General features: G+C 37.7%; 1 protein-coding gene across 1 annotated transcript in view; it reads left to right on the forward strand.

The window, feature by feature from the left end:
- The first annotated feature begins 10,981 nt into the window (after positions 1-10,981).
- The window catches only part of LOC127229121 (contactin-associated protein-like 3), a 115,146-nt gene continuing 109,745 nt past the window's right edge, over positions 10,982-16,382 (forward strand). Inside the window, exon 1 of the mRNA XM_051194120.1 lies at positions 10,982-11,089. The gene's annotated coding sequence lies outside the window, so the exon portion shown is untranslated. The remainder of the gene's footprint in view (positions 11,090-16,382) is intronic.

The following is a 16,382-nucleotide window of genomic DNA, read 5'->3' on the forward strand; positions in this document are numbered from 1 at the left end:
TGGAAAAATTAAATTTGATGGAAAAGGGGGGGTGGCATCATAGAGAACAAAACAAAACTTTGTTAAAGACAGATTCTGTTGTGAACAGCCCACACTTACCAGTCTTGCCTACCCCTTACCCTACTCCTGAGCTTTCAGATAGAGGTCCTACAAAATAGAAGTCCGTGCCTCTGCACCCCCCCCTTTTTTTCCTTCAGTTGAAAGCAAAGCAGAGTTTTCTCCAGATGCAGTTCCTAAGTAAGCTCCAACAGCCAGATGTTGACACCCAGCCTTTGCAACTAAAGGCTCTAATATGGCAGTGGGTCCACTGCATCAGGCAGGTGATTCCTAGAACTCAGTACCTGCACTTAGATGGGAGAGGAAGCTGCAAGTATGACCATGAGGAGAGCTGCAGAGACAATGGACATGGACCCCTGTCTCCTCTCAGACTAGCATTTAACATCTGCCACCTCCAGGAACTTGAGAGCTTCAGGGCTCACACTTCTGGGACAGGTGGGGAGATGCACAGCTTGGAGTTGGAGAGGCAGTCTGTCGCGAGGTGGCAGTCCCTGCTCACTCAGCGCGGAACCGGGAGTGTGTGCAGCTGGAGCACAGGCTCCGTTTTCTGTGTGGCCAGTGGAGGGTTGGCAGCGTGAGTAACAGGAGCAGAGGCAGCAAGCTGGGAGGACGGTCAGAACACAGGCAGGAGTCACCCAAGCAGCTGTTGTTCTCTTTAGATTTTCCTGGAGCCCAAAGTGAGCATGGCTTGGGTCGCAGGAGCATTCCTGGATGTGTGGCTGCTACTGCTGCTGCTGCTGTTGTCGGCTCAGACCCAGCCCCTAGTAGCAGCAGGAGATCCACGTAAGTACAGCGAAAAGCTTAAAACTTGAGCTATGCTATCTGGGAACCTTTGAATTAATTCCTGGTCATATTTGTACCTTGAATAGAACAGCTTAGGCCTGGGAAAAATTAAGAACCTTTCAAATAAACCCTATTCAGTTGAAAAAGAATTTAATTACAATGGTATTTCCTCTTCTGAGAGGGTCTAAAAATATATGATGTGTGTATTTTATTTATATATCATTTATATATCTGAATAACCATTGGGCTAGTGAATGTTTTCAGAAAAACAAAAATGAATAGTGTAGTTAGGAATTAATTAGCCAATGCTTTCATTTATTCCCTTTGAGGATTGGAACAATGTCAAGGAATTAAGTCCATCAGAGAAATGACTGGCAGGCATTACATCATCATGCATCAGTTTAGCTCCTATTAGCTTACAGTTTTGAAGATCTTGGCAACTTCACAGTTAAGATGCTAATTAACTCTAAAGTAGTGCAGGGATGGAGCACCTGTAGGCCAGCCTAAATTTTATAGGCCAAATTTAATACCCAGGGAAAAAGCACTAGGGTATTTCCTTAACAGAAGTGTTTGTTTCTAATAGTAAAAAAAGTTCTTGCTTAAAGACAAAACTTTGCTAGTCATTCTCTAGATGCCAACATTTTACATTTTAGAAATTTGTCATTTAGTGCTATGCTTCTGGTCTGGCAAAAACCCAGTAAGTTTGTATTTGTAGGATGGTCAATATTCTAGTGTAGTAATGATATTCTAAACAGTTTAGAAAAACGTAATACTTTTATTTTTATCTTGAATAAATAAAACGCTTGAATAAAATTCTACTGATTTAATCCAACTGTGAGTTAAGAATTTTAAACATGTATTTCTCCTTGAATTAAAAATAACTTTTAAAATTAAGGCTCCCCCCCTTTGATAATGTCATACATGTAATAGAATGCATTCTAATTCCTCTCCCCACCTCTATCAACTGTTCCTCTGTCCTACTGGTCCCTTTACCAGATTCACAGCTTTTGGTTTGGCTTTGTTGCCTATAATTTAATCATGACCATCCATGATACCACCTAATTGGAACTACTCATATTTTTTCTCTACTCTCAGATTTTAGTCCTTCAAGTCTAAATCTCTTCAACTCAGCTAATAAATTCTAGTTGTTATACTTAAAAAATACAGACCACTAAAGGGCAGGATCCCTTGAAGGCAGCTTTCATCATTCAATTCAACCTTCTTAAGAAGTTTGACATACTCCAGGGTTCTTCATAACCCTGAATCCTCAAGCTGTGGTAATTCTCAAATCTAATAGTGCAGTCCTGGTACTTCACACCAATAACCATGCCTTGCTCATCCAACAGTTTGTATTAATTTACAGATATTTATCCCACGATATATGTTACCAAAATATTGAAATTTAATTTTGCTTCATGGGAAGGATTTTTATTCTTTTCCTTTTTTGTTCCCTCTCCCTTCTTTCCTCCCTCTCTCTTTCCCTCCCTCCCATGTCCCCTGACCTCCCATCCCACCCACCCCCCCCACTTCACAGGAAGGGTGATGCCTCATGGGAAGGATTTATTAATAAAACAAAGACAATTGATTGAACAAAATTTGTTAGGTCCTATAACAGAACCTGTGAAGAAGAAATGAAATTCTTGTAGAAAAAAAAGTATAGCCAAGTTAATTCAGGGTAGCTTATACAAGAATAAATCACTAGAGGGCACTCTTGCTATTTAAAAAGCTTCAAAAAGCCTTGGCTTGAGAAAAAAAGAGAATGGAGGTGGGAAGGAGACCCTAGCCCCTTCTTACCCAGTTTTGTTCCATGGCTGAAATTACTTATCACTTGCAGGAATAGTTGCACTGACAATACTTTGCTTAGAATCCAATGGGAAGATTAAGAAGCCAACAGAAGCTAAGCTGTTTTTTGATATTTTTCAACGAGCATTCTGGAAAGGATAGGAAGCATCTGAGACACATGGATACATGGTCAAATGGACTTGCCAGTGAACTTGGTTGATGTTGGCAGGCACACTGAATTCAGGGTTAGTACTGATGTTGTGAGATTTTCTTTTTTAGTTTACAAAGTTTTAGTATTTCCACATTCATCATTTACTTATTTATTCTAAATCATCTCTTAGACTAAATAATTCTTCCAGATCAAACCATACAATCAAAAAAAGTGAGACCATCTTGAATATGAGTGAAAATGTCAATATAGGTATTTGAAAATCTTCTTCCTGTGTAGACACCATGACTTCTTGTCCACTCACTCTGTCTTCGTACCTAGGAGTCAATTAAAGTTCACTTATTACTCATATATTACCTAAAGAGAAAAGGAAAATTAATGAAAATAGTTCAGCTCTGGCTGCCAAACCTAAAACTGTATAACAAAATAGTTGAATGAACTTCACAGAAATGCCTGTAATCAGTAAAAATGCTTAGTAATAGAAATCATTGTAACTCTTTATATTGGTTTTGTAGTTTGAGAAAGTAACTTTTCAGTGGATTGGTTTAGCCATTGCATAGCTAAACAATTTAAATTGCTTCTTCTTTTTCCTAAATAATTGTTTCTCAAGGTCTTGTCAGGCTGGGAAAGAAGGACAAATGAGTCAGAGTTCTCTGTTTAGGAAGAAAATTCATTTATTACATGACATGGGGGTGCCTGTCAGGAAACTTGCCCACTATAGTACAGTGATACTTATTTTAGCAGATGCTTCAATTTTGACCTTTTAATAATATTATTCCTAAAATTGTCTTGCTGATGATTAATAGACTTAGTTTAATGTCAAATGGTACTCATCTGTTCTGTTTTCATGCCATAATAAAATGTCACAATAAAAGCAATTTAAGAAAGGTTTTTGTTTTGGTTTGTCAGGGGTATAATCATGGTGAGATAATGAAGGCAGCAAGGGCTTGAAGCAGATGATCTCAATATATTCACAATCAGGAAAAGAGAACAATTAATGCTGGTGTTCAGCCCATTTCCCCCCAGTTTATACACCCCAAGATTCCCAACTAGCTAATGGTCTCACCAGCAGTGGTGGTGGGAACATGGGTGGTAGTACTGGTCTATGGAGGAAACTGTCAGAGTCTGAGTGGAGGGAGGAGAGGCATTCCAGACTGAAAGTAAAGAAAGTGCCAGAAAGAAATGCTGGGCATATGCTAAGCTGGATGCTTATTCTGTGAAGAATGTAATCAGGAACTAGCTAAACTGGAACAAGAACTACAGAACTATAACGAACATGACTGTGACATTTGACTGGCTCAGTAGAAGAATATCATTGTTTTTAGAAAATGTTCTAAAGCATTCAGGAGTGATTGACTGAAAATCGTTTGCTCCTTTGGCCAAAAACAAGTAAGACTGAATGAATTTAAAGGAATCATATGACAGCAGAATTACTCTAACAAATAAATTTAGTGCTAGAGAGATAGCTCAGAGGTTATGAGGGTGTACTGCTTGTGTAAAGGATCTGAGTTTGGTACCCAGAACCTACATTTGGTAGCTTACAACCACTTTTAGATCCAACATCTCTACCCTCCTTGGACCAGTGAGACATGGTATTTGGAAACACCAGGTTACAATATAAATTGTGTTCCTGCTAAATCTGCTCTATCACTATATAAAATGATTTTTCCACTTGATATGTAAAGCATAAAGTGGTTTCTCAAATGATTTAACATATCTGCCAAATATGATGTGATAGCACACAAAAAGAATGTATGAAAGTCATTACATGTGACCATGGTCTCAACTGGATTACAGTGGGTATAGATTTCTAAAGAATGGAGAATTAACTTTGATTAAAATTTCATGACGAAACTAATTTTCTGGTGATAAAGATGGAAGAATTTCCAAAAACTGGACTAAAAATGATTCTATTTTTATTCTATTTATTCTATTCTAGTTAATGATCACCTTTACAATTACATGGAGAGTGATTGAATTCATCTAACAATTTAAACTTTGACATATTTTTAATATTATAGGTATAAGATATAGCACCAAATGGAAACATAAGTAGTTATATAATAATACAAAACTTTCTTTTCCTGTTGGGTATAATTCTTGTGCTAATTTGAACTGTTTTGTGCATGTAAAAAAGTCTGCACCTATTTAAGAAAGCCTTGGAGCCTGTGGAGTTTTGTAGGATAGCTTATGACAAGGCCTAAAATGTGCAAACATTGCTAAAACTGAGGAAAAGTTTGGGGTTCTCCAATAGGGAAAAAAAAAGCTATAAAAGTTACACAGATGTTCAGATAGTGTGAGCAACAATGTGATAATGATGTTACTTTTATGCATAAAAATTAACATACGACACTTATTAATAAAGCCTGGCCTCTTGAAAATTTATTTACCTGTGATAATGAATTATACTGAATAAATACCACTATTTATTGTTTCTGTTGGAAACAATAAAATATATTTATTTTAAAAACTGATTATGTGCATTGGGAAACCAATCTCTAGGAGACTCTAAATGTTTCTTCACACTTTGGAAGTGAGACATCATATTTGTAAGGTTGTTTGCAGAAAAGAAAAGGACATGTGGTACTAACTAATGATAAAAAAATAAAGCAAAGTTCCCTCAACTCAATGTTCCTTTCCTTCATTACAATCCATTGTGTGTACAGATGTCTCTGTGTCCCCATCTGCTACCCACTTTGGACCTGGAGGGAAGGAAATTCATGCCCTACTATATACAGATGATAAAGGGGCTCAGAAAGAAATCAGAGAAAGATCACCCTTTACAATAGCCACAAGCAACATTCTTATTTAATAGCAGGGCTGGGTCTAAAGCACACATTTCATCCGGTTTCCTTGCAGATAAAGTCCTGCTGTGACAAAGTTCATCTCATTAGACACTAGAACTGTTAACCAAGCTTGTGTGTAGTGTAGTATGTGTGTGGTGAGGTGTGTGAGATATATATATATATATATATATGTATATATATATATATATATAGTCTGTGGGGCGAGGAAGGAGGTTGGTGTATGTGTATATATATAAACCCGAGTCTAAGCATCACCTTCCATACCCAGCCCTAAGTAACTAAAACCAACCCAAAGAAGATGAATATTATCCCCACATTGCAAGAATAGGGAAAGGGGGGTGTCGTTATCTTAAGGTTACTTCCTGTTGAATGGGACGATGTCCTTTGCTTTACAGAAGCTTCTAAGTTTGAAGAGGGAAGAAAATTTTTAGCAACCAAATTTCTCAACAGAACTGGCTGTGACATATGTAGCTAGTCACTGTGTGGCAGAAAATGCTTGACTGTAGTTCAATTTGAAACTTTGGCCAGGGTGTAATAAGAAGGTGCACCATTACAGCTAGCTAAGTCATGAGTTGTCTCAAGCAAAACAGTCTTAAACCAGTTTTAGGGTGATGTTTGTGCGGCGGCGGGACAAGACCAGCGGCGGGAGGAAAAACCTTACTCCTTACAACCACCATTAAATGAGAGAATTCAACTGAGAAATGCAGGATCCAGCTGTAGTGTAGTGGTAGTGAACAGGAATCAAATGGAGGAAGGATCTGAGAGCTGAGATATATTTGACCTTCAGAACACATTCAATAGAGGTCCATTTGAGATGCATAAGACTATTATTTGTGTGAGTTGCATAACGCAGTGTTTTAAAAATGATTTTCTGCTGTGGTGGTCAGTAAAGTTGTGGGAGATGGTCAATAATAAACAGAGGCAGTAAAAATAAAGCTCAGGGCATCAAAAAGAAGGTAGTGCAAAGCCGGAGCTTGGGGAAGAAGGGGTAAAAGTGTCTTCAGAACGTAAGAAGACCTTTGCACTCACGAACTCACAGCAGCTGTGGCTCACTGTAAAAGCCAGTCAGCCAACCTTACACCATAGAGGGAAGAGGGACTCAGGAGCCCTATCCTTATTTATTTATTTATTTACTTTATTTTACATATAGATCCCTGTTCCCTCTCCCTCCCTCCTTCTCATTCCCCCCAGCCACCCTCCCATTCCATCCCCCCCCCAATCCACAGGGAGGGTGATGTCTTTCAAGAGGGATGAAAAAAAAATCTGTCAAGTCTTTTGGAGTAGGGACTAGGCCCTCCCTCCTGCCTCTGGGTTAAGGGAGTATACTATACATACATGAGGAATGTGCTCCCAAAGTCCTTTTGTGCACCAGGGATACATCCTGGTTCCAGTTAGAGGTCCCTTAGACTGCCCAGGCCTTCTAACTGAGACCCATGTTCAGGGGGCCTGAGTTAGTCCCATGCTGGATTCCCAGCTATCAGTCTGGGGGTCTGTTAGCTCCTCCTTGTTCAGGTCAGCTGTTTCTGTGGGTTTCTGTAGCCTGGTCTTTTCCCCATTTTCTTATCACTCCTCCTTCTCTGCATCTGGATTCCAGTTCAGCTCAGTGTTTAGCTCTGGGTGTCTGCTTCTTTTTCCATCAGCTACTAGATGAGGGCTCAATGATGGTAGATAAATTAGTCATCAATCTCATTATCAGGGAAGGGCATTTGAGGTAGCCTTTCCACTGTTGCTTAGATTGTTAGTTGGGGTCGGTCTTGTAGGTCTCTGGACATTTCTCTAGAGTCAGCTTTCTCCTCAAGCCATAATGGCTCCCTCTTTTGGAGCATGATTCAACTCAATCCCCATTAAGATCCCAGCACAATTTGTCACTGACCTTGAAAGGATAATAATCAACTTTATATGGAAAAACCAAAGACCCAGGATAGCCAAAACAACTCTGTACAATAAAGGAACTTCAGGAGGCATCACCATCCCTGACTTTAAGCTCTACTATAGAGCTATAGTCCTGAAAACAGCTTGGTATTGTCACAAAAATAGACAGGTAGACCAATGGAATTGAATAGGAACCCTATCCTTCCATAAAAAAATTATTAGTAGTTGTTAATTGGTCCCTTGTAAATCAACTACCCATCAGTGGATGGTTCCACACAGATGAGTATATGTGCATAACAATTTTGACTTGGTGAGTTATAAAAAAATAATAAAGCAAAGAGGGCATAAAGTTTGGATGGGATGGAATAGATCGGGAAGTAATTACAGGGAAGAGCTATAGTGAATATGATCAAAATACAGTGTATGCATTTTAACACAAATAATATAAACCCAGAGACAGATATTGGTGTCCAAGCAGAAGATCAGAGAAGCAAAGTACCCAGTTACTAGATTTTACCTCTACCTCAGGCTAAAAAGACTGTTCTGCTCTTAGTGTGGCTGGAGATTAAATCTCTGAGACTGACTCTGCTTCTTCCTTATATACATCTCTCCTCTCAGCCATATCACTTCTGCCTCCACCTCCTAAGTGCCGGTAATAAAGGTGTGTGATCCCAAATGCTGAGATCACCTTTGTATGAGCTATTTCTCTTTTAGACTGGATTAATTTCGTGTAACTCATTGTGGTTTTGAACTAACATAGATCCATCTCTGTCTCCTGAGTCCTGGGATTAAAGGTATGAATCACCACTGTCCAGCTTCTATAGCTAACTAGTGTGGCTGGCTTTGCATTCTGATACTTCAGGCAATCTTACTAAATCACAAATACTATATCACCATAATGCATTATGAAATTCCAAAAGAATTAATAAAATATTATATTAAAAAAGAATTACATGGTTAACTTGAAGATCTAGGAGGGATATTATTGGTATTCAGGATAAAGTTACTGCTTATACAAGAATGATAATCCTTAATGATTCATTGATGTGGACTAAAACATGGGTTAAAGACTAAGGGCTGTGTACTCACTGAATATCTCTCAAGTATAGGCAATGAACACTCAGACAGGCAGGAACAAGAAGGGGAATCAAGCCCCTTGATTCATGAAAGCTGAAATGTAATCAGATTCTACCATCAGAAGCTGGCTTGTCTCCGTTCACACTGGCCCCATTCTCCAAAAGCTACAGCATTAGTTTCATGCAAACTATTTATTAGCTGCCAGTAATCTGAGCACTCTAGAGACAGAGATAGGAGATCCTTGGAGCAATATGGTTAGCAAGACTAGCTAATCAACAAATTCCAGATTCAATTTGAACTATTTATCAAGTTAGATTAGAATTCGCTATTTACGAAGAAAACCTTAAGTCAAAGTTAAAATATGTAGAGGGATAATTTTAAGCAAAACAGTTCAGCTTAACAATGGCAATGCATGCTTTTTAGAAAAGCTGCTGTAATTTAATATTTTTATAAAAATTATATTCACTTAGGCAAATTAAGATTTTGCCCTGAGTTTTATGGCAATTGTCCCGTAGGTCATGCTGTTAACGTAACCATACTAGTTTCATTTCTATTGCTGAGATAAAATATCCTGGGGTGGGGGGTACAATTTAGAGGATAAAATTACTTTTTAAGCTAACAATTCCGGGTTACAGTCCTTTGCTTCAGGGAAGTCAAATGGTGGAAGCTTGAGACATGTAGTTGAATCACATCCACAGTCAGAGGCAGAGAAGGCATGAATAAATGCATGCTATCTTGCTTTCTTGCACTCAGTTGACTTCTACACTCTTACACTATTCCTACAGAATAGTGCTGCTAACTGTGAGTTAGGTTTTCCCACATCAATTAACTTAATTAATAAATTTCCCTACATGTATGTCTGCTGACAAGTTTACCCAATGTAAAAGAAATACCTCATTGAGGCTTTCTAGGTGATTTTAAGTTGTATGAAGTTGACAATGAAAGCTAATCACTACACTAAAACATTACCAGGAGACTTCATGGGCCACCTCTTACATCTGTCTCATTGAGTGAGTTAACATTTTGCCCGGTAATAGCAATATAATTAATTCTGTATGCTTACTTTCTTTCACAATTTGTAACAGATTATGAACACACACACACACACTTGCATGAACACACATATATACAAATATACAGTTCTGAATCTGCTAATTGTATATTCAAGGTATAGCATTACTTTATTATTAAAAACATTTTAATTATAGAAAACACTTTAAAATTAACTGATCAGTAATATTCTGTAAACTAGGAAAAGGTGACTTTCTTATGAGAAAATAAATGGATGTCTAAAAATGGAAATGTGACTAGCCTGAAGTACAGAGTAGCAACCCAAAGTATAGATAGGAAAGCTCCCCACAAAGAAACAATTCCAGGTCCTCTTGCAGCTTGAAGCATGTGGACTCCAGAAGTAGAGGAGACCTGTGGACCTTTACCCTTTAACCAATGAAGCAGTATTTCAAAAAGCACATCAGGAACAAGTGAGGATTCCTCTAATATGAGAAACCTGTAAGAAGTGCTCAGACTGAAAAGCAGGGCTACCCTGGGAAGGTAGAATTACCAGACAAAGAGGGAAGAGCCTATACACCCTATCAACAAGTGTGGTCCCTAAAGACTGTAAGTGTTCCCAGGTACTACCCCTCAAGAGCAAGTCTTTCTAGATCTCTACCATACAGTGCCCAGGATGAGTTTTGGCCTTTGTGTGGTAGGGAAATCTGATTTAAATATAGACTTTTATTTTGTTTATTTTGTGTCTATGCGCCTGAAGAACCCAAGCATCAAGTTTTGTTTATAATATAGTCTTATGTTATTGATGTACTCAGACACCTTGTATAATTAGAAAGAAAATGCAGGACATGAGGAAATGTTGACACTTATGGTTGATGATCCATTATTGCTTTACACAAGGGTAAAGATTATACAGCTGTATACATTGGTCAAAGCTAACAGAACTATATACATTTTAAACAACTTAAATAAATTCAACAATAATTTCATTCTAATGTAACACAGATATTAAAATTTAGAACACTGAAAGAGTAATGATTAGCCTGCATACAAGTGTGTGTGTGTGTGTGTGTGTGTGTGTGTGTGTGTGTGTGTGTGTGTGTGGTGTACACAGGTGTTTACTGGTGTCTGAACCACCTTGCGTTTTTTTCATATGAGTTTCTCTGTGAACCTGGAGCTCACAGATTCATCAATACTAGCTGACCGTCAAGCCACAGGGACCATTCAGTTTTTGTTTCCCTAGCACTGGGATTTCAGGCGTGTCTTGTACATGGATGCTGGAGATCTGAAGTAAGGCCCTTCTCATACTTGCCCTGCAAACATTTTACGGACTGAGTTATCTCCCCAGCCTCCACACAATTTGGAAAGTTATTATGGTCCTAGAGCCAATGTGTTAACATATCTTTATGCTTTTCCCTGGCAGACAACTGTGATGCTCCACTGGCCTCTTCTTTGCCTCAGCTGTCCTTCAGCAGCTCCTCAGAGCTATCCAGCAGCCATGGCCCTGGCTTTGCAAGGCTTAATCGAAGAGATGGTGAGTGTGATTTCTGCTTCATATTTATCTGTGGTGAATCACAATTAATTGATGCTTTGTAGGAGGAAATAAAATTCCAAAAAGCACATTTATGCACACTAGAAAACTTGAGGATGCATTTGGCATGAGGAATTGATCCCTGTGATCTTCTGGTTGGTCTGGACCTCTGGCTGGTCCTCCCTTAGAACAACTTCCCTTATGACTGACAGTATTTAAACATTTCAATCTTTTAACATTTAAGGATTTACTGAAGGTTTTGACATTTCTGTGTTCTTTTGCTTGTCTTAAGTTTGCTTTCTTTCTTTTTTCCCTACTTTATGTATCCATTTCTTTTATATGTTGCCCCCAGATTATTTAATTAGTTTTATTAGGACAGGAAAGTTGGAAGAAAATTGGAATATTTTAAAAAATACTATATTTTAATTACAATTCTCAGTTTCCCACCATGAATTAATTTTTTTAGCATATGCCAAATAAGAATAAGCATAGAATGTTTAAATCATGCTCTGTGGTAGATACTGTAGTTATATTAGTGAGATTATCTCACAAGGAGTGTGTTTTCTCTTATAGATGTTTAGACTGAAATGTAGGAAATCAGATGTCAATTTTCTGTGTGCTATGGTCTGGATAAGTGTCCTCTAAAGACCCCTTTGTTAATGGCTTATTACTAACCTATGTCACCATTGGGTAGTTATAGAGTCTAAGTAGTAGGGCCTTGTAGGAAGAAGTTAAATGATTTCAGCATTATCTAAATGTCTCTCTCTGCATTCTGGCTATTATAAGATGAGGAATTTCCCCCACTTTATGGTCTCACAATGATTGGTCACCATGACCAAAAAGCTAATTGGGCCAGCAACCATAAACAGAGACATCACCACAGATATATAGGAAGCTAACATAATTTTTTCCTCTTCTTAAGTAAATTGCCTCATTATTGTGCTACTGTTGTAAAAGGATAACATTTATAAAAAGGGAACTTGAATACTGATAATGTACCATCCTGTGATTTTTTTCAAACAAAAGCTAATATAAACATTGTTTGACTAAATCCCTTGGGTCGCCTGTAGCCATATCTCTTCTTGATGTCAAATCAAATTTTGTATTAAGCTCAAGGCTGTGAGGATTCCCCATAACAGGGAATGTTTTTATTCTTATTCTTATTCAAATTCTTACAGCTCATCTAACATTAAAGCATGATATCAATCTTAATAAAATGTATTTTCATGTAAGTGAAAGAAAAATAGACCTACTTCATTAATTTTATTACTTTAATTAGATCAACCAAGTTGATGACAATTCATTGCTGTCATTTTTACATTGGTTTTCATATTATTCCCTATATTATGTTAGCTTATCCTGTGATATTCAACAAAGGATGTTCACAGTGGGAGTGATATATTGGAGGCTGTAGACTATCTCTCTCTAGGGTTTTAATTAACTGTTATTAGATTTACAGTGGTCTTTAGAAGAGTCACTAAACAAGTATTCTGATCATAAATATTAAAAAATAAATAAGTGATCTTATGTCATAGACATGAGAGCAGCTCTTCATTGAAATAGAATGATTACAGAGTTTAAGTTAACAGGCTGAAAACAAGTAACCTTCTAGTTTTCAACCTTGTATTCTGTTCCCATAGGATGGAAAGTACCATGACAGCCTCTGTGGTTGTTACTAAAACTCCACTGGGGGGGGATGAGAAAGGTGGCTAAAGAATGAATTTTCTATGCCATATTTTAAGGAGCCAGCATCTACATCTCCCTTTAAGCACAAGAATTTGCTTCTCTTTCCTTTTTGTCATGAGAATAATTCTTAGAACAGTTAAGTTTTTCTAGTAATGGATAACTAAATATCTTCAGTCTCCAAAAGGATGATGGGTCTCCACAACAATGAATCTACCTGGATTGTTGTAACACCAGTAAGCTGACAAATACCACCAAAAGATCAACTTTGGACTAAAAAGTTGCTCAGGACAACTTCAAAGCAGTTAGCTAAGATGGTCCAGCCTCATAGACTACTCCAGTCAGAAATTAACATAAGCCTTGCACTTTTCCATCATACTGAGACAGAATAGCAGCCATCTCTCCCAGAATTTGTTATCTCAAAATTTTCATGCCATTGCCCCCCAGACAACAGGAAGCAATTTTAGTAACATGACACCCACATTTTCAAAAGGTGGAGTGAATAATTTTGGTCATTTGATGGATGTTTGTAATTGTTTAGGGGGGTTGGTTACAAGTTGTTATTGGTCATGGTCAGGAAAAAACTGAACAAAGGAGATTAGTCAGGGATCTCTTTGTGAAGGGGAAAGGGGAGGTGGAGTGTAGTATAGAAATGATGTGATAAAAGGGTGGATTGTTGGGTCTCCTTTTGAACTAAAACAACCACTAGTTTCAAATACTTTACATTGGTATGGATTTTTGTATATTGATACAAATTTAAGGTTATTTTTGTTATATCATATATATGTTTCCACTCTTGTTTAATGTGTATTTGTATATTGATACAAAATTAGTGTTTTGTTTTAACACACTATATATATGTTTCTACTCTTGTATAAGGTATTGTATCTATATAGCTCATTTTAAAATTTAATGTGAGGTTATGGTATTTAAAGGCTATTATTACAAACTGTTTAAGACAATTAAGAAATGTAGGTTAGTAGTTATTTTTAACAATCAAATTTGCGGCCATGTTAGGCATGTTTTCAAGGTTAAACATGGATATATTTTAGCTAGACAGATGGTCTTTAAATACTTCAGAGACCTACATAATATGCCATTTTAAGATACTTTAATAACATGAGGCTTTGCATGACAGTGAGAAATGTCTGCCCTGGAAGCACCAATTTACTTCAGAAAAGGATGACGGGCATTGAAGAACATCCATATGTAACTTGCTTTTATTGTAGCAAAGTTAGCCACTCGTCAAGTCAAGAAACTCTCCATGCATCAACTGTTGACGGTATGGTGTCCAAACTGGAAAAGTAGGACACAAAACAACTTCCAAACTTTGTCAAGACAAGTAAGGAGATCCTTTCAAAATTCCTGATTCACAGAAAAGTCTGTCAGATATTCTAGGCCTTTAGGCCAAAGATGGATGTCCTAATGCTGCAGAGAAACCTTGGGTGACTCTTCAGGCAGCCAAATGTCTCTGTCATTTTTATAGTTTTGGAAGTTGTTTGCTCTACACTTCCTGTTTACTCAGGTAATATTATATCCTTCTTGAATCTTTGATGAGGTTTTCTTTATTTATGATAGAAAATAAATTAGGCACAAAACTTTGGACTCACCAAAATAAAATAGAAAATAAAGTATTTTCTATGAATTTGCCAAATACCACTAAAGGACTGAACATTGTGAATGTATTTCTTACTTGTTAATTGTTATAACTGAATATAGTTTTACTATGTTAGAGTTGAGACCTTTCCTTTTTACTTAGACAAAAGGGGGAGGGTTTTGGAAGAATAACTCATATGGCTATTCCACTGTGCCAATAAAACTACCTTGAGTCAAAAAAAGAAGTCAGCAGTTGGCTGACCATAATCAGCCATAGAGTTGCTGGAGGCCTGAAGAGGTCTGCTAGAGAGGGACAGCAGGAAGAGAGAAAAGGTGTTCTAGGATGATTTCCACAACTGGTGGGTCATGGAAAACTTGGAGAGGTCAGCCAATTGACTCTCTGTTGTTCCTTGGGTTTATCAGGTCTTTATCTCAATTTTGACTCCCTAATTTTTATTATACTGGAACAATTTAGATAATCATTTCAAAGTTGGTCTTTAGATATTTAGTTATCTACTACTGAAAAAAAAATGTTAACTGTTCTGAGAAATATTAATTCTTATGACAAGATAATATCAACTAACTACCAAAAGGAGAAAAAAACATACTCCCTGTGCTTAAAGGGAGATCTCAACATATCCTACTAAACCATTGCTGAGCTTTACTGAAATCTTGCCTTATTGGAAAGTGGCAAGAAAGGACAGTGGGTGAGGTTCTGGCCTGTGCCCAGGTTCTGTGAGCATGTGCTATGTGCTTATGTAGGCTGAGGAAGGGCCCATGCTACACGAAAAATGGGGGACAAGTTAGGGCACTCAGATCTAGAAAGACACTGTGTGCCACAGATGAGGTGTCAGGAAAGGTGTGGCCTATAACTCAAGAACAAATGCTCACTGCCCAATTTCATATTCAAAGCATGAAGCTCTTGCCATTGAAGCCAACAGAGCTCTCATGCTTCTGTTTTGCTGTTGTTTTTGTTTGTTTGTTTGTTTGTTGTTTTTCAAGACAGGGTTTCTCTGTGGCTTTGGAAGCTGTCCTGGAACTAGCTCTTGTAGACCAGGCTGGTCTCGAACTCAGAGATCTGCCTACCTCTACTTCCTGAGTGTTGGGATTAAAGGCATGCACCACTACCGCCCAGCAGTTCTCATAATTCTTGAATCTTTTAAAAATTCTAAAGCACAGAATGGTCTCATATCTACAGGCATCCTCTAGCTCTTCCTCCATCAGAACTCATGGACAGCCACTCTCATCTGTTAGACCTCCCAGGCCTGTTTCATAGGGTGTCCAAAGTATGGTTAGGGCCTGTGAAAGGGCTCATTGAATTTTTTCACTGTGACTTATGGCAGAAGGCCACTCATATTCCAACCACAAGAATCAGTTCATATTTCCCCCTTGACTTTTTTTTTCCAGTCTTCACAGATCTCCTCAATCTATGTTCGTAGCTCTTCACAGGTGTAACATCTTACTTGTTAATATTGACTACCTGATTCTACTTGTGGAGATATCAGCTGAAACTGAGTAGGGAAGAATCCTTTTACACACAGAAACATGAAATTTCTGGTGACAATGTCATAATAGAGCAAGCTGTTATTTAAAGTGACAAAGTAAGCATGTCATCTATCCAAGAAGTTATAAATTACAAATTTTTATCTCATGAAAGTCAAAGACAGAATTGTGAATTAAGTTTGTGCCAAATGTATAAGGAGGTGGGATACAATAAAATATAACTTACCTGGGCAGGACAAGTGTCTCTTCCTCCCACTTGCCTTGGACAGAAACAATAAAGCTGAAGCTCATGTTTGAACATGATCTCATAAGGGTTAAAAGCACATAAGAAACTAATAAATTATAACAAATATAGAGTATTGATTTACATCAAGAACCAGTTATTCAGATGTGGATAAGCTAGCTTATAGGAAGTGTATCTGAAAATAATTAAAGGTTTATAGTTGGTCCCAAATGGCCCATTGCTTAGCAAATGAAATCAATGTTTCACCTACCAAAATCTTAACATACATGC

Source organism: Phodopus roborovskii, unplaced genomic scaffold, assembly GCF_943737965.1.
Source record: "Phodopus roborovskii unplaced genomic scaffold, PHOROB, whole genome shotgun sequence".
NCBI lineage: Eukaryota > Metazoa > Chordata > Mammalia > Rodentia > Cricetidae > Phodopus > Phodopus roborovskii.